The sequence below is a fragment of the Camelina sativa genome, chromosome 19 (genome assembly GCF_030686135.1).
Source record: "Camelina sativa cultivar CO46 ecotype springtype chromosome 19, ASM3068613v1".
NCBI classification, from domain to species: domain Eukaryota; kingdom Viridiplantae; phylum Streptophyta; class Magnoliopsida; order Brassicales; family Brassicaceae; genus Camelina; species Camelina sativa.
Window position 1 is genome coordinate 25,049,469 of NC_141898.1, and position 19,090 is coordinate 25,068,558.

Consider the following 19,090-nt stretch of genomic DNA (forward strand, 5'->3'; position numbering starts at 1 on the left):
CATTTTCACTACCACAGCTGACCTCTAGACAATTTTTGGGCAACCATTAAATGTCTAGAGTCGACACAACATCATTACATCAAGGTGACATTGTTCTTAAACCCTACACTTTTCCTTATAATTTTTAATCCTCAACTCTTTCTTTTTTCCCACCGAGGACGGTGTGATTTAAGTCTGGGGGGAAGGATGTTCCATCCTATACTAATGCTACTTTCTATTTTGTTGACTTGAGACCATTTTCCACTTTTTACATCAATAATCTTGACATTTTTATCGAGTCACATTTTTTTTAATTATTGAGTCAAAACTAGTAGGGGATTATGATCTTATTCTAACGATTTATTTGATTTGGATTAACACTCTTATGACTCTTGATTATGATTTACAACAGAAAAAAAGTTTGGAAAGACTGTGGGCCGACTCAACAATCCCCAAGTCCCTATTTGATGGATATTCAGATGATCTAACGTTTTCTCTAACTTTTATAAGACCTAAACCAGACTTAATTTTCAAGCCTTGAGAATTGGTATACATTGGACTAGATCTCTACATTCAAGCCACACAAGACATTGCAATTCTTCAAAAGTATGTTCCCCTCTCTCTTCCCTTCAATACTCTAAAAAAAAAAAAAAGAAAAAAAAGGAGAGAGAATAAAAGATGAGATGATTTTGAACAGTTTAGAGGGGTAGGTAAATTACCTGTGACCTCATTGTTCTATTCTTGAGTCAAATGATCACACAAAGCTTGGAAGCGATGGGTATGTAAATTACCGATGACCCCAATATTCGCCTACACCTTTGATTAAAAAAAATTAGGGAGAAATAGATCCCTTGGAAGTGAGAAAAGGGAGAGAAAATGAATCATACAAAGAAAGTCTTCGTTTGAAGAGAGTCTACAAGCCTCTGATCGATTTTCCCTTGGTAAGATTTCACTTTTTATTATTGCTTAATTTATGTAAAGAGATGACAATGGAGATTCTGGAGACTCTAAAGAATTGTGGGATCAAGGAGCGTTGATGATTCTCATGGTGGATTACAAATGTAAGTTCCTAATATCAAGGCGAAGAAGAGTGCAAAGACAATATCCCCAAAGATAAGTGAATTCCCATTATTTTCAAAACCTCTTTTCCATGATTTATTCTGATTATTTGCTTGAGGACAAGCAAAGTCTAAGTCTGGGAGAGTTGATAACATCTTAGCTATAGTTTTCATATGCATTTAGGAAGAGTTTGATGAGATTTTAGGTATAAAAGGTCTATTATCAAGTATTTCAGGTTTCAAGAAGGTTTTACAGGTTTTATAGCTATTTGGACCGAAAGACAAGGAAAATACGTTTTAGGAAAGTTTCAGAGCTTTACAGTACAGGCCACTTCTGAAGACCTTCCCGAACTCACATTTTTACGTGCTTGGTTTCTGTGGAAAGCTGGAAGAATTATCTTTCTCCTCGAAGTGGAATCAAGTCAATTTATCCAGCCATCCGGAAGTTATGCCCATTTTACCGAGATGTGTTACAAACCGACGTAAGGAGAACCAACCAGCTAATGGGCTTTTATTTAAGGCCTGACCAGCGAACATCACGGCGGCCAAGTCCAAGCCTCCTCCACGGTCCAGAAGCCTATTTCGCCGCCCCTTGTCCTGCACTCAAGAAGAAAATACGTTTTTACCCTTACAAACCCTAACCTTAAACAAAACCCTATAAAACTCTTAAGACCTAGGGTTTTCAAGTGTGCATCTTCTACAGCTTTGGAGCCGCCCTAGCCACGACCAGAGAAGCTCTCTCTCGCTCGCCGTCTCTCTTGAAGCTTGAAGATCGTGTTAAGCTTTCATACCACTTATAAGCTCTGATACCACTTGTAAGTGTTTTCACTCGATTAGTCTAACTCTGTATGAGTGCGGAAACAAGAACTAATCAACACCAGAATTTAACGAGTTCCCCTCCAAACCGGAGAGTACGTCTTGGGCAAGGACTGATCCTTGCAAATATCCACTAAATAAATCCAAGTATAAGTTTCAGTACAATTCTCTCTTGTCTCTCCCTCTAACACGACCCTGAAGCTTATTCACCTATGCTTCTTAGTGTAAGAACAACCCAGAGAACAAGAACAAGAAGAATAAGAAACCTGTCTAACCCGAAGCCCTTACAGACAGTAGATTACCAAGAGGCTCTCTAAACCCGAAAACTCTCTCTCTCTAACTTGTCTCTCCCTTGTTTCTATGTTGGTGATTCTTCTCCCTTCCTTCTATTGTGAACCTTTGCCTCTCTTTATATATAACCTTGAAGCCGCCTTATTCCAATTAGGTTTAGGGTTTTCTAACTCCTCCTCCTTTTTGGAAACTTGCATTTCTTCCTTGTAAAGAAACACAAACCAACCGACTTGGTTCTGGTCCACATCCGAAAGTCCTTCATGGCCCAAACTCGGCCCTGTAACAACGACAGCCCAGTTCGTAACCTGAACTGGTCTTCTGAACCCGATGACAATAATCCACAAATCTCCACCTTTGTCGTCTGGTTCAACTTCATCTGTTCCGATGAAGCTTTAATCGTGTCGCCATCTTCAATGGATACTTTCAGCAGTCTTCATCAACCTCCCCTTGAAGTCCTCAAAGCTGTTGTGAAGAATGCTGTTGTTGTTCACAATATAGGTAACCTGAAAACACAAAAGTAAACTCTATCTTGTGATGCTTCTCTGTTTTCTCTCTGTATCTTGAACAACTCCTGAACTTTAACCTGTTCTTTCTTGACTTTCCAGGTGAAGAAGAACACAAGGAGTTCGACGCCTTGCTCTGCTTGTCCCAAGTAATACCCCTGAGACCCTTTCCTGATTTCAGATTTTACCATCTTCAATATTCCTTTGTTGATTTCTTTTGAGACTGCAATGTAGTTCCTTACAATTGCTTCTCTACCTTTCCTACGAGATGACCAATCAACAAAATCATCTCGAAGTACCGCATGCTTAAATCAGGTGATGACTTTCAGCGTTACGAGACAGTTCTCGAACGCATTACCAGGTAATCCCTTGGTTAACATATCAGCTGGATTCAGGGTAGTGTGGATTTTGATTACCTTGACAGAGCCATCATTCACTAAGTCCCGGATGAAGTGAATCTTGTTAGCAATATGCTTCGTTCTGTCATGATGCATTGCGTTTTTAGCTAGACAAATTGCACTTTGTGAGTCACATTTCAGCTTAAAACTCTCTGAATCAAATCCTAATTCACTTCATATCTTCTGTAACCAAATACCCTCCTTAGCTGCTTCAGTGAGAGCCATGTACTCAGCTTCTGTGGATGAAAGGGCTACCACATGCTGAAGACTGGATCTCCAACTCACTGTGTTTCCACCAACCCGGAAGACATAACCTGAAACTGATCTACTTATGTCTGGATCAGTAGCATAGTCTGAATCACAAAACCCTTCAATACGCATGTGATCTGATTTTGTGAATGTAAGACACACTTCTATAGCTCCCTTCAGATACCTCAGGATCCACTTTACCGCTTCCCAATGACTTCTGCCTGGATTTGCCATGTACCTGCTGACCAAACAGATGACAAATGCTAGATCAGGTCTGGAACCGATCATAGCATACATCAGGCTTCCTACTGCAGTTGCGTAGGGTACTGAGCTCATTAGTGATGACTCTCTAATTAACTCTTCATGTGTCAAACTTCTCAGCTTCAACGACGAGTTAACAGGAGACACAACCGCCATACACTCATCCATATTATATGTTCTTAAAACTTGTTTAAGATACCTTCCTTGTGATAACTTCAGAACCCCTTTCTTCCTGTCCCTGATGATATCCATTCCTAGGATCCTAGTTGCTGATCCTAGATTCTTCATCTCAAACTCCCTATTCAGACTCTTCTTTAAGATCTTGATCTTCTCCAAGTCTTTAGCTGCAACTAGCATATCATCCACATAGAGTAAGAGAAACACCTTATCATCAATAGTTGATCCTTTGTAATACACACACGGATCATTGACACTTCTGTGGAACCCTTCTGACTTCATAAACTCATCAAACTTGTGATTCCACTGTCTAGGAGATTGTTTCAATCCATAGAGTGATTTCCTGAGTAGACAGACTTTGTCTTCTCCTCCTTTCTCTATGAATCCTTCAGGCTGATACATGTAGATGATTTCATCCAAGGTGCCATGCAGAAAAGCAGTCTTCACGTCTAGTTGTTCTAATTCCAGATCAAAATTAACCACAATTGACAACATGATTCGAATAGAAACATGTTTGACTAGAGGAGAAAAGATTTCATTGTAATCTACTCCTTCAACCTGTGTAAACCCTTTCGCTACAAGTCTGGCCTTGTATCTAGCTTCTTCAACTCCAGGAATTTCCTCCTTTACCTTGAAGATCCATTTACACCCCACTATTTTCTGCTTGTCTGGCTTAGAGACAATTTCCCATGTCTCATTCTTGTGTAGAGACTTCATCTCTTCAATCATAACATATTCCCACCTCTTCCAGTATTTGCTTCTCCTAGCGTCTCCCACAGTCTTTGGCTCATCTATTTCTAGATCCTCTGCACAAGCCAGTGCATAAGCCACATAGTGAGATCCATCAAATCTGGTAGGTGGTTTTATCTGCCTTATGTTCCGGTCTTTTGCCAGCATATAATCATCAAGATACTCATGTTGTACCTCCTGGCTTTCCTGTCCAGGATCCGATTCCTCTTCTTCCTCTGATTCAGATTTTGTTCATGTCTCTGTTTCTGACACTATTCCTTCAGAAGTAGCTCCACCTTGACCAGTAGATTCTGTATCTTCTGTTGAAGCTCTACCTTGACCGATAGAACTTGTATTTCCTGCGTGAGCTCCACCTTGACCAGTAGAGTTCTGAACTGAATCACCTGCGCATGGTCCCTGGATCAAATTTGTGCTAAAAGTGACTTTCTTCTTCTTTTTAGCTTCAGATACTATTTCCTTTTCCCTGTACAACTTCTCCTCATCAAAGATTACATTCCTGCTGATTGTACACCTTCCTTCTTCTGGTAACCATACCCTGTAACCTTTGGTACCAACTGGGTATCCCATGAAGAATCCTTTAACAGCCCTAGGACTCATGTTGTCCTGTTGAACGTGTACATATGCAACACATCCAAATCATCTGAGATGACTGTAATCCACCTTTGATCCTGACCAAACTTCCTCTCGAATCTTGAATTTCAGGGATGCATTAGGAGACCTGTTGATTAGGTAAACTGCAGTTGCATCAGCTTCAGCCCAAAACTTCTTCTCCATCCTTGTCTCCGCTAATATACATCTGATCTTATCAGCTATTGTCCTGTTCATCCTTTAAGATACTCTATTCTGCTGAGGAGTATATGTGCCAGTTTTGTGTCTCTTAATCCCTGAATCTTTGCATAGTTTATCCATCTGTTGGTTCTAGAACTCCAGACCATTTTCTGTTCTTAGACACTTGATCTTCTTGTTTGTTTGATTTTCCACGAGTTTCTTCCACTCTGAAAATTGTTCAAACACCTCGTCCTTACTTCTTAAGAATCTGATCCAGACCTTCTTTGAATAATCATCAATGAATGTTAAGAAGTACTTGCAACCAGACAAGCTTGATTCATTTGAGACTGATCCCCACAAATCGCTGTGTACATACTCCAGGATGTCCGTTGTTGTATGTTTAGCTTCTGGAAAGTTTTTTTTTGTGAGATTTACCTAGGACACATTCTTCACAAAAATCCAATGTGTAAACTTCCTTAGAGTCTAGATAACCTTCTTTAACCAGAAGATTCATGTTCTTTAGACTCATGTGTCCTAGTGATAACATGTTTTTTCACCCAGGATATCAATTCCCTATGCAGTTGTAGTTCAAAGGGTATCAATCCAAATGGTTGTTTATCCTAGCAGGAAGGATGCAATCAGAACAATGCAAATCAAGCCAAGCAATAATGGGGTTTTGTCTAACAATCCTAAAATAATAAAAGAAAGGAATATAAACAAGGAACCACACAACCTAAGCACTCGATGCAAGCATTCGAGTACAGGATCGGGTGGGGTGATCGAGTAAGCAAAGAAGGTATGAACAACTCGAGGGGTTACTCGAAGCAGGTGATCGTGTACCTATTCGGGTAAGGGATTAAATGATGAATAAAAATGCAAGCAATTAAAATACGAAAGCTTCTAATGATGGGGTAATCGAATCCTAAGTGTTTCTGACCAATACAGATGTCTTACATGCCTCAAGCAAATATTCCCTAGACAATGAATCTCTAATATCTTGTTAAAACACTCTCATGATATAAACAATCAACCTTGATCACTCCCCTACCCAACTCTCATTGGAGAAACATGACCAAGCAGGCAATAAAAACCGATTCATTATTGTCAATAAACCCCTTACTCATCTAATCTCTTAGGCTAAGTGAGTAAACCTCTAGCATTGGTTGATTCAAACATTTCATTTACACCTCTCGGTGGTAAAATGCCCTAGATCTAATCTCACCCTCTCGGTTTATTGACAACATTAAGAACACCAATCTAGAAGGGAATCTATTAAACATATACAATCAAACTAAGACATCCGAACCAATCAAGAACACAAAATCATCTATCCCATCCCTAGAAACTTTACTACACTACTCAGAATTCATTGCAAGAGAAACAAAAGCATATACGAATGAAAATTGCATTGTAATAAACGATAGAGTAGAGAATAAAGAGTACAAAGTAGAGATCTAAAGAAATGACAAAAATATATAAAATAAATCCTAACAAAAAGTGAAAAATGTTTTGAGTTGCTAAGTTCTCTCACAGAAGCTCTCACTCTCTGGTTTGAGGGTCTGTGGTGTGCTCGTTTGCAAGGAAGAAGAGGAGGGGTTTATATATGGAAATCCCTTTGACCTAGCTTCCCAGTCCTGCCCGAGGGTCTACTCGATGGGGTGCACGAAGATGAGGTCGGGTTAATCCTCGGATAGATCTTCGGGTTGTTCTTCCTGCTCTTGGATCCTCCTCGATCGTGTTGGGGTTCGGACTGTTCTTCCAGCTCGATGGCTCCTTCGGGTACATGCTCGGATTTGTTCTTGTTTCTCCCCATTTTAGGGTCTAAAGCACCTATTTGCATCCAAAGTATGCAAATGCAAGAATGCAACACCCTAAATAGCCTAAAAGTGAATTCCTACAGTTAATGACCTAAGAATGCTAAGTTAAGGGTATAAACAATGCATAATATGGACAAAAAAGGATACTTAAAACATGTAAATTAGAGAGTTATCAGACCCCCAAACTTAAATCTTGCTAGTCCTCTATCAAGGAAGTAAGAGGGTGCCATTCTAAAATGGGACTCATAACCTTTGGAGCTAAGCGAAGGATTCAATCTATAGTCCTTAAAGATAGTTTAATGGTGCTAAGATCAATCAACATACTTACAAATATTTTTCTATGCTTATTACCATGCATCGATCTAGTTCAACCTCCAACTAAAAGTAAAGACTTGCAATTCCAAAGGGCATCTCTTTCACATTCATTTAAGTGTTTGGAAAATTCTTGCAAATGGGAAGTGAATCAAGCTCAATCGGTTTCAAAGGTAAGGCGTATTGGTAAGCTGGTTTCAAGCAAATTCTTTGGGTGGTTTTCTCTCAAAAGAATGAATGCTAGACAGTTGTGAAAACTATCTAAGATTGAGAACAATTTGGGCATAATATTAACTCTTCATAATCTACCATTTTCTCATTCACTTTCTCTTATATTTTTTATGTAAACCCCCTAGAATTAAACTACCCACAACCTTGATTTAAAACTCTTTTTTTTTTTAGTAATCCCTAAGGTTTAAACTTTAAACATCTAGCTCTCTTCTCTTTTTTTTTTTTATTTATTTTCTTTCTTTGCTAAACTCCTAATATGTATATATATATATATATATATATATATTTTTTTTTTTTCTTTCTTTCTTTCTAGGAGACTATAGCAAGAATTTTTCCTCTTTTTTTTTTTTTTACTTAGAGACTTAGAGCTACTTTATTCTAACCTTAGGGACTTCTTTTCCTCTTCTTTCCCCTTTTTTTTATTTCTCAACCCAACTCAAATAAACATGCTAACCACCTATTTTTCAAAACTGATTCTATTAGCTAGTCCAAATGATTCTAACTTAGCTAAATCAAGAGCCAGTTCTTTGTCGTTCTCAATACTCTCAAGGTTTCACAACCTATAGCACAATGAAAAGGCCTCACTCAACAATTCATAACAAGGTTTGAAAGAATGGTTTGGGTTTAAGGGTAGGAAAAAAATAACAAATCGGGTTAAACGAAAAGATTGGTAAAAATGGAGTGCTAACCCGAGTTTAGAGTTACCTTGAGCAAGTATTCAAATTCCATAAGCAAGACAATTTTAAGTTCAAATTAAGTCCAATAATATAGAGATGATTCAATGTTCAAGCAAGTGGAGGAAGCATTCAAAAGACACAAGGTTCTAAACAAAGATTTTTTATTTTTTTCCAAAGATTGATCTAGCAACAATGAACCGTGATTAAGGGCTATAGCTTCAATCCTAAGGTTTGGCATTAAACAAGGTGGTTTTAATCATTGTCTCCTAAAATGCATATTCAACAATCCTATATGAAACAACCTAGACTCAATCCTAATATGTAAATGCAACTACATGAACACTATTTTTTTTTTTTTTGGGTTTTTCAATGCACATAGATGCAGACTCAAATGAATAAAACTAGCATGCAAAAATTTGAAATAAGAAAATAAGAAAATAAAACACAATGTTATATACATTCTAGGACCCTCCCCCAAACTTAAATTACACAGTCTTTGTGTACATAAAAGTTGGAAAAAGAATCCAAGAATCACACAAAATGAAATGAAAACTAAATGCAATGTTATTTACAAAGATTGGATGAATGTGGTACCTCATGGGTTGGTGAAGAAGGAGGTTGTAGCAGCCTCCATACTCGCCAACGTGTAGCCAGGGTCGTCGCCAGCTTCTGCAGGTGCCGGTATTTGCTCATCAGAGAACTCGGTGATATGCACGGACAACTTGCTCAGACCAGCATCCGAGGGGTTGATCGGGTAAGTACTCTGGTGGAAGAGGCCCAAAGTGATCACCCGTATAGCCACTCGCAGGGTGCCTCAAATATGGCATCGTGTAAGGCATCTGGTAAGGCGGAGGGAAGAGTCCTGAGTAATCACCCGATTGCGTGCTCGATGGGTGCATCAGATAGGGCATCGTGTATCCCATCGGGTAAGGCATCAGATAGGCGTCTGAATGGCTTCTCCATGATACTCCGGGTCTTGTGAGATCCTCCTCAGCTTGGGGCTCATAGGATGATGCTCTGTGAGGTTCTGGAGGTGCTAATCCTCGGATTCCTCCCAATGGTCCGCTTCTTCCCATCCATGAGGGTGCATATGCCAAAGTGGGAGCTGAGACACAACTTGCCTTGTCTTGTAGCTCCTTGATCTGTCCACACATTACCTTCACTGAGCCAGTGATGTCTTTTACCTTCTTGGCTAGGAACTTGTTCATCCTTTTCAGCCAGCCGATCCTCTTATGAGCTTCCCTCACCCCAACAGGTTGCTTTTGAGAGCGCACATACTCTTCAAAATCATACTCATCTGAGTTGTCTCCCTGTCCTTGCCCAGTCGTCTCTCCCTCTCCTGCCTCGGACTCCTCCTCTGGATTGTACAGCTCCTCCAAAGGTGGTGTGAATCCTATGTTGTCCCCTAGCCAGACTTTGGTGCACACGACGTTGGGTAGGATAATTTGGGTGGCTCCGGCAGTTGGATGGACAAACTTGAAGAGCAGCATGTCGTTTGGCCTCTCATAAGCCAAGAATCTCGCCAGGGTAAGGTAGTCGATGTCTAGCCATCTCGGCTCATGAACCACTCCCCTTAGGGGCACATCGCAAGCTACCAAAATTGGTGTGACCAATCCTCCTATGGAGATCTCTCCAGCTCCATCTCTCCTCTCAGTTTTCATTGCCCAGGACTTCAGGTAGAGGAACTGATCTAGCAGCACAAAGACCATGCTAGTATCCGCAGCATCTCCTACTAGTGGTGTACCATCCCTAGCATTGTCTAATACTCCACTCAAGGCAATGTCTAGCAGCTGGAGCTCATGGTCATTCACATTCCCAGTCTCCTTTCTAGCAAAAAGAGTGCAGGCGAGGGACTTGTGAAAATACCTCAAAACGGGGATCCTTATTTGAGCGGATTTGGAGCTTGTGGACTTGTAGGGGAGCTTGTCTCCTATTGTCAGCCATAGGGACTTCATCTCCTCCTTGCTCAGCTCCATGCTTTCTCCACTCCCAGCCTTAAAACCATACAGCTTCTCCATTTCCTTGTAAGTAAGTCGGTACTCCTTGTTCCGCACAGCGAAAGTGATGACCTGATCCCCCCATCGGGTAGTAGGGTCGGGTGGTCTTCAAAATAGTGTAACTATAGCGTGGAGAGGAAGTGTACTGTCTCCTCCTCATAAGCCTCGAGGTTAGCTCGCATCATCTTGCCCAGGTGGCACATGTCGAACAGGAACTCGATGTCTCTAGCGATGCTTAACTGCGTCATCGTTTCTTGGTGAGGGTAGCGGGTAGCTACGAAACTCTTCTTGCGGAAAACCTTGAAGAGCTTGGCCGTAGTCTCCACCTCCTTCTGCTTCAATCTCCGCGAGGCTTGGCGTGTGCGTTCTCTCTGCTCCTCCTCTTGGTCATGGTTCTCCTCCTTTGTGTCTCGATCTTTTTCTTCAGCCGCTCTCTCAGCCACCTTCTCAGCCTTCTCAGAAGCTGGTCTCTTCCCTCTTGCGACCGCGGCTCTGCTCCTTAACCGCGACGTTTGGATCTCCTCTGGCTCTCCTCCACTAGCATCAGAATCGACCTCCATGGGGTCGGTAACAGTTCCCTCGAACGTATAAGGTCCCTACGCCGAGGAGATCGGCAGACTGCGACAGATACATGATCGGGGCAGAGAACATGGGTGTCTACACGATCGGTTGCTCGAGCACCGGTTCGGGTTGGAGAAGCAAAACGTCCAGGAAGCTGTTAGGAATGCGGAACGTCTCCTCTGCCTTGGGATTCTCGAGGTTCGACGGTATCACCTCCGGTTGTAGCAGCGGCGGAGGTCGATCTTCTTCCCTTCCTTTGGTAGGTGTTCATCTTTGGTGCCATTATAGAATCCTTGAGAAGAAAGAAAAGCTAAACTCGAGATTAATAGGGTTAGTTCCCAAAAAGTCAAAGATCACTCGAGTTTGAGAGAGAATAGAAAGTAGGAAAACTAAAAGCTTTTAGGGTTGAGAGATTTATTGGTTTGTGCTGCTGAGGGAGAAGGGTTCGAATCCCTTAAATAGAGTAGGGTTAGAAACTTGGGCTTCACCGAGAGTGGGCTTGGTTTGCGGAATTCGGACTTCACTCACCATCCGAGTATAGACACGATCAGGCGCGTCGAGTACAGTGTCAGGTTGACCCTCGGGTTCCTCAATTTTTTTTTTTATATAAATTAATATGCAAAAATAGAAAATCAGGTAGAATAAATAGATAAAACTTAAAACGAAATAAAGGATACCTTTGGGACTTCCTCCTAAATGAGCTTGTTTTTAGTCACTAAGCTTGACTATTCATGCTCTTTTAAACATGGGATTTAGGAGGGAGAGGTTCTGGAATCCTCTCCACTGTGGCAGGCTGATCCAATGGATTCTCCAAGTCTTGTCCAGGTTCCACAGCAAATGTGGTGTTGACTTCTTCAAGATGTTTGACTTTTCTCTATTTTGTCTTAGTGGAAAAAGCTTAACCATCAATAGTTGGCCTCTTAACTCCCTTCTTGACATCAAACTCCATCTTGAAGTGCTCCCCATGCTCAATTCGGATATTGCCTTGCTTCACCTCAATTACTGCACCTACTGTTGCCAATAATGGTCTCCCTAGGATCAGTGGATCATTTGGTTCCCTATCCATATCAAAGATCATGAAATCAGTGGGGACTTCCACCCTTCCAATCCTAAGAGGCAAATTTTCCAGGATCCCAATCGGATGTCTGATTGTTCTATCCGCTAGAACCAAATACAGACTACTCGGTTTAAAACTGCTGAAACCCATTTTGTTGGCAACTGACAGTGGCATGATGCTGACTGAGGCTCCTAGGTCTCACAAGCAATTTTTGAAAATCCGAAGTCCTAATGAGCATGGCAAAGTAAAAGAGCCAGGATCTTCCAATTTTTTCTCGATTCGCAGCTCAAGGTCTAAACACACTCCACTCCTGAGAATCTCATACCCAATCTCCTTGATAGCTTCCTTAACCTCAATCTCCAGCGGAGCTGCCTCTTTGGTGAGTTCCTCTTGAAGTTCGTGTGGTGGCAGAAGTTTAGGAGGTGGAGCTTTACGTTTGGTCATACGCTCTACAAGCGCCTCCAGTTGGATGTCAAGAGCAGCATTGAACCTTTCCTCTAGTTCCCCTTCTGCTGCTACAGGTAGTTGAGGTTGATCTGTCATCTGAACATCTACTCGATGCATCATCCGATCACCGTCATCGGGTAAGTCATCGGGTTCTGCCTCGGGTGGTTCTTCGAGTTGTGATTCTTGAACAAGTGCTCGATCATCAGCTCGATCAGTCTCCTTGGTTAAAGGCTCGAGTTCGTACTCGGATATGTAGTACTGATACTCGTTCGTCCCATAATGATCTGCAGCCTCCCCATCTTGAACATCTTTGTCCTCAGTGAGGTAGTCCTCAAAGTCATCGTCAAGGAAAATGGCCTGTGCAGTGGCATAATCCTTTGGGTTCTGAACAGATTTACCTGGGAGCTGGTTGATCTTTGGAGCTGGTTGGTTGTTATGGTGGCCTTCTAGGTACCTCAGTTTAGTATTGAGTGAATCGTACTTGGCAGTCAAGTCATTGTATCCGGAATCGATCTTGTTGCTCATCTCCGCAAATCGTTTTGTGGTATCCATCGCAGCGGATGCCTGGTTTTGAATCATCTGCTGAATTAGGCCGCGTAGGTCAGCATCTTGGGATTGGTGCTACGGGCCTTGCTGTTGTTGGAATCCAGGTGGTGCAATGGGTTGGTGGTAATTTCCAGAATATTGCTGCGTAGGGACATAGCCTTGGTTGTATTGAACAAAAGGCTGTTGCTGGACTTGGTTCCCTTGAACTGCTGATGGGTAGGTTTGGTCTTGAGGAGTGGCAACATTCGGATTAAGGTAGGACAGATTCGGATTCTGTTTGTAGTTTTTGTACCCTTTGTTGTAACGTCCTTGGTTGTTGATGTAGTTCACATCCTCTATTTGAACATTCTCCCCATCTTGTTGTAAAAACGGCTCTTCCTATGATATTGCATGAACATGCTGCTGCTGGCTGAGTAGTTTATCGAGCTTGTCATTGAGGGCTTTCATGTCCCTCTTGTACTTGGCATCTTCCTCTCCTGTAGATCGCACAGTACGATCGTATTCCTCATTATAATGCCCATCAGATTGAGTCAAGTTCTCCACTAGGGCCCAACCTTCATCAACATCCTTGTTGAGGAAGTTACCATTGCTTGCGGTGTCCAACAACATCCGTATCTTGGGGACCACTCCTCTGTAAAGTGTACTCAGCAATGAAGCATTGCTAGCAATGAAGCATTGCTGAAGCCGTGATGAGGGCATCCGGTGGTGTATCCCTTGAAACGTTCCCAAGCTTCCCTGAACGTCTCATTGTTCTTCTGAACAAAGCTGGAAATATCATTTCGCAGCCTTGCGGTTCTAGAGTTGGAGAAGAATTTGGCCAGAAACGCCTTCTTGCATGCTCCCCAAGTGGTGATGGACTCCTTGGGGAGTGATTTATCCTAGATGTCTCCCAAAGAGAATGGGAAAAGCCTGAGTTTGAATCCGTCCTCACTAACTCCATTTATCTTGGTGAGGCTACAGAGCCTATCAAAGTCATCCAGATGATCCAATGGGTCCTCCATTGATAATCCATGAAACTTGTTGCTTTGTATTATCTGGATGAGACTACTCTTGATCTCGAAATTGTTGTTCTGGACAGTAGGTGGCACAATGCCATTCCTTCGAGTGTGAGTAGATGGAGCATCCCCTGCTCCTATGTAGGTCCTTGCTTGAGGAGCTGGTGGACCGTTTTGATCGTTCATTGGTTCCTCAATTGTGGGTGGTTGCGGTTGTGGAACTTGTTGTTGACGAAGTAACCTTGGTCTGTCGATGTTGTTGATGAATGGACTCAAGTTGTGGCTACCTTTGGATCGTGTTTGCATGCAAAAGTAGGTGACCAAGTATGTACACGAGGGTCAACTCGATCCAGGTGATCGAGTGACGGGTTGGGTGGGTGCTCGGGTTGTACCTAAAATGCAATACGAACAAAAACGAAAGCAAACAAGTCAGATTCCTTTTCGGGTAAGGGATCGAGTGATGAATAAAAATGTAAGCAATTAAAATACGAAAGCTTCTAAGGATGGGGTAATCGAATCCTAAGTGTTCCTGACCAATATGGATGTCTTACATGCCTTAAGCAAATATTCCCTAGACAATGAATCTCTAATATCTTGTTAAAACACTCTCGTGATAGAAACAATCAACCTTGATCACTCCCCTACCCAACTCTCGTTGGAGAAACATGACCAAGCAAGGAATAAAAACCGTTTCATTATTGTCAGTAAACCCCTTACTCATCTAATCTCTTAGGCTAAGTGAGTAAACCACTAGCATAGGTTGATTCGAGCATTTCATCTACAACTCTCGGTGGTAAAACGCCCAGATCTAATCTCACCCTCTCGGTTTGTTGACATCATTAAGAACACCAATCTAGAAGGGAATCTATTAAACATATACAATCAAACTAGGACATCCTAACCAATCAAGAACACAAAATCATCTATCCCATCCCTAGAAACTTTACTATATTACTCAAAATTCATTGCAAGAGAAACAAAAGCATATACGAATGAAAATTGCATTGTAATAAAAGATAGAGTAGAGAATAAAGAGTACAAAGTAGAGATCTAAAGAAATGACAAAAATATATAAAAGAAATCCTAACAAAAAGTGAAAAATGTTTTGAGTCGCTCAGTTCTCTCACAGAAGCTCTCGCTCTCTGGTTTGAGGGTCTGCGGCGTGCTCGTTTGCAAGGAAGAAGAGGAGGGGTTTATATATGGAAACCCCTTTGACCTAGCTTCCCAGTCCTTCCCGAGGGTCTACTCGATGGGGTGCATGAAGATGAGGTCGGGTTGATCCTCGGGTAGATCTTCGGGTTGTTCTTCCTGCTCTCGGATCCTCCTTGATCGTGTTGGGGTTCAGACTGTTCTTCCAGCTCGATGGCTCCTTCGGGTACATGCTCGAATTTGTCCTTGTTTCTCCCCATTTTAGGCTTTAAAGCACCTGTTTTCATCCAAAGTATGCAAATGCAAGAATGCAACACCCTAAATGGCTTAAAAGTGAATTCCTATAGTTAATGACCTAAGAATGCTAAGTTAAGGGTATAAACAATGCAGAATATGGACAAAAATGATACTGAAAACATGTAAATTAGAGAGTTATCACCTAGCCTAGAATGCCATCTGTTAGTGAAATTCACTTGGGCTCTTGCCACAAATGCTTCCCCTTTTAAGAAAATTCCCTGCAAATAGTACAATCCATCATGATACTTTCCTGTAAACACTTTCTTGCCCTGCTTGAAGAATGTTACTGCAAAGTCTTCACCAACATAATTGCATCCATTCTTCACAAGCTGCCCATAGGAGATAAGATTTCTGCCCATTGTAGGCATGTGAAGACCTTCAGCTTGGGGTTTAGTATCTTCAGCTTGCCAATTCCTTTCACTTCACTGTAAGTGTTCTTACCCATCAAGACCTTCCCTCCATCAATCTCCTTGAGATCAAACAAAGCGTCTTTGTCTGGTGTAATGTGGAAAGTACAAACAGAATCCATAACTTACTTATCTCTTGTGTTTTGTAGGCTTGCTGTTAGGACCATTGGCTGCTCTTTTTCCTGAGCAACGTTTGCAGCACTAGTAGTTTTCCTTTCCGGACAATCTACTTTAAAGTGACCTTCCTTCCCGCAGACCCAACATTCTCTTGCCTTAGGCTGATTCCTCTGTCTTGACTTTGATATCTTATCCTTACTCTTTGACCTGTTGCCTCCTTGACCACTGTTCCTGTTCTCAGACCTCCCTCTGCTCACAAACAGACCTTCTGAGTTTGCCTTTGACTTGACTTTCTGCTTTAGCTCAATTTCCTTAGAGTAAGCAGCACTTGTAACATCATCAATGGTTAAGGATTGTGTTTTACCGGCTCCATACCTAAGAGTGTCCCTTAGAGATTCATATGGCTCTGGTAGAGTAGACAAAATCTGAATCGCCTGATCTTCATTAGAGATGTTGATGTTTAAACTGGCCAAGTCATCGACCAGTTTAAGAAAAACATCCAAGTTGTCTTCTATACTTTTCTGTTCTTCAAACTTGAAACATGAAAACCTCTGCTTCAAGTAGATGCGGTTAGGTAGGGATTTTGATTGATAATCCGTTTCCAAGGCCTTCCAACGTGGCACATCGCCTAAGCTTATGCAGATTAGAGTCCTTGCTCTCTTGTCTTTAGCTGGATCAAACTCAACCTTCTCCGTTCCACTCTTCACTCCTGCTATTGCCTTGCCACCTTCTGCATGAGTTGCAGACGAACTGGTCTGTTCTGTCGTAGTAACAGTCTCTGGTTCCTTGAGAGTGTGCTCTAACCCCTGTAACTCCAGCTGACATTGGATCTTGAATTTCCACAGTCCAAAGTCTCCTTTACCGTCAAACTTTGCAACCTCAAACTTTTGTGTGTTTGATTCCATGACTGTTTCACGATCCTCCTCTTCTACCTGATTTATTTTAGTGTAACCACCCGCAGAACCTGATTCTAGATCGCCTTCTGCTTAACCTTGGTGCTCTGATACTACTTGTTAAGCTTTGATACCACTTATAAGCTCTATTACCACTTATAAGCTCTGATACCACTTCTAAGTGTTTTCACCCGATTAGTCTAACTCTGTATGAGTGCGAAAACAAGAACTAATCAACACCAGAATTTAACGAGTTCCCCTCCAAACCGGAGAATACGTCTCGTGCAAGGACCGACCCTTGAAAATATCCACTAAAGAAATCCAAGTGTAAGTTTCAGTACAATCTCTCTTGTCTCTCCCTCTAACACGACCCTGAAGCTTATTCACCTATGATTTTTAGTGTAAGAACAACCCAAAGAACAAGAACAAGAAGAATATGAAACCTATCTAACCCGAAGCCCTTACAAACAATAGATTACCAAGAGACTCTCTAAACCTGAAAACTCTCTCTCTCTCTAACTTGTCTCTCCTGTGAGAACTGAAACCAGAACTCTCCTTCCAAAGTGTTTTACGAGTGGAGGAGCTCATACTATCATTGCTTTTGGGATCAAGTTACTTTTGTGACAAATAGAGAAGTTTCCTTTGAACCCCTTTTGTTATTTGATTCGTTTTTGATGTTATACTTTATAATATCAATGTTGTTTCTTTGCATCATGAGCGAGTTGTCTACTTTTTTGGGTTCTATGGGGTGATTCAAAGGGAATTCATGGTTCGCTTCAATTAGGTTGTTAGTTCTTATTTTCGGTTTTATATTAGAGTTCTTTTGGGACATCTTTATCTTAATGCATGTGCTTGGATTGATCACCAAGTGCTGATCTAGAGAACGGGAGTGCTAACCGCGTTATCCTACTTCTCCGAACTAGTATTATACCGATACCTCGCGTCGTAACCTGCGTAAGTTGAGTTGCGGAGTTTGGTGAATGTATCGAACTTGTTTTACTAGCTGGTTAACATGCATCGTTGCCTGCGAAAGCTGAGTAACGAAGTATGAAGACTTTAGACTTTCATTCTAAGAAAATAGCTTGTTAGTTCATTAGTGTTTCGTAGTTGAGAACCTAAACCGGAAATTAGTATTTACTTGTTAGATCTTACACCTAGTATTGCTTAGAACCATGAAAACCCTGAGATGACTCCCAAAACGCCCAACGCCTTAGGCTTATAGTTTTAAACCGTTTTTATTTATTTGCAATAGATATTAGGAAAACCAAAACCTCAATCTTTTATTTAGTCTTAGCCATAGTTCTTTCTTTTTTATTCAATTTGTGTTAGCTATTACTCTATGTGGGATCAATCCTAAAATACTACACTGCTTAACTGTGCACTTTCAGTCGTTGTGTAGTCTTTTCAGGTAAAAGATTTAGAGTGAAATTCTACACACATCAATGTGAACTACATTAACAACCAAGGAGGTTACACTAAAGGGTACAATAACCACAAACCAAACCCAAATCTGTTGTACCATAACCCGAATGTTGCAAATCCTCAAGACCAAATCTACCCATCAGCAGGCCAGGGGAACCAAGGCCAGCAGAAGCCATTTGTTCAATACAATCAAGGCTATGCTCCTAAGCAGCAATATTCTGGCAATTACCACCAACCAATTGCACCACCTAGATTCCTACCACAACAAGGCCCGCAGAACCAATCCCAAGAAGCTGACCTACACAGCCTAATTCAGTAGATGATCCAAAGTCAAGTATCGGCTGCAATGGACAATGCAAAACGATTCGCGGAGATGAGCAACAAGATCGACTCTGGGTATAATGACTTGAATGCCAAGTATGACTCTCTCAACACTAAGCTGAGATACCTAGAAGGCCAGCACAACACCCAACCACCTCCAAAACTTAACCAGCTTCCAGGTAAAGCTGTTCAGAACCCAAAAGATTATGCCACAGCCCAGGCCATCTTTCTTGATGATGATTTTGAGGACTACCTCATTGAGGACATCGATGTTCAAGATAGGGAGGATATGGATTACTATGGGACGTACGAGCACCAGTACTACATATCCGAGTATGAACCCGATCCTTCATCCGAGGAGGCAGATCGAGCTGATGATTGAGCACTGGTTCGAGAATCGCAAACCGATGCACCACTCGAGGCTAAACTCGATGACATACCCGATGATGGTGATCGGATGATCTATCAGGTAGACATTCAGATGACAGATCAACCTCCACTGCCTCAAGCTGAGGAAGGGTAATTAGAGGAAAGGTTCAGAGCTGCTCTTGACATCCAATTAGAGGCGCTTGCAGAGCGTATGTCCAAACGATA

At 41.7% G+C, this 19,090-nt stretch overlaps 1 protein-coding gene and 1 non-coding gene across 2 annotated transcripts in view; both read left to right on the forward strand.

Annotated features, from left to right (window-relative positions):
- Positions 1-19,090, forward strand: part of LOC104767112 (homogentisate phytyltransferase 1, chloroplastic-like) — a 79,258-nt gene that overhangs the window by 19,534 nt on the left and 40,634 nt on the right. The gene's annotated exons all lie outside the window — the stretch shown is intronic.
- Positions 13,577-13,683, forward strand: LOC147920988 (small nucleolar RNA R71). The gene has a single exon (XR_015591841.1). It is a non-coding gene; the product is annotated as a small nucleolar RNA R71 (small nucleolar RNA).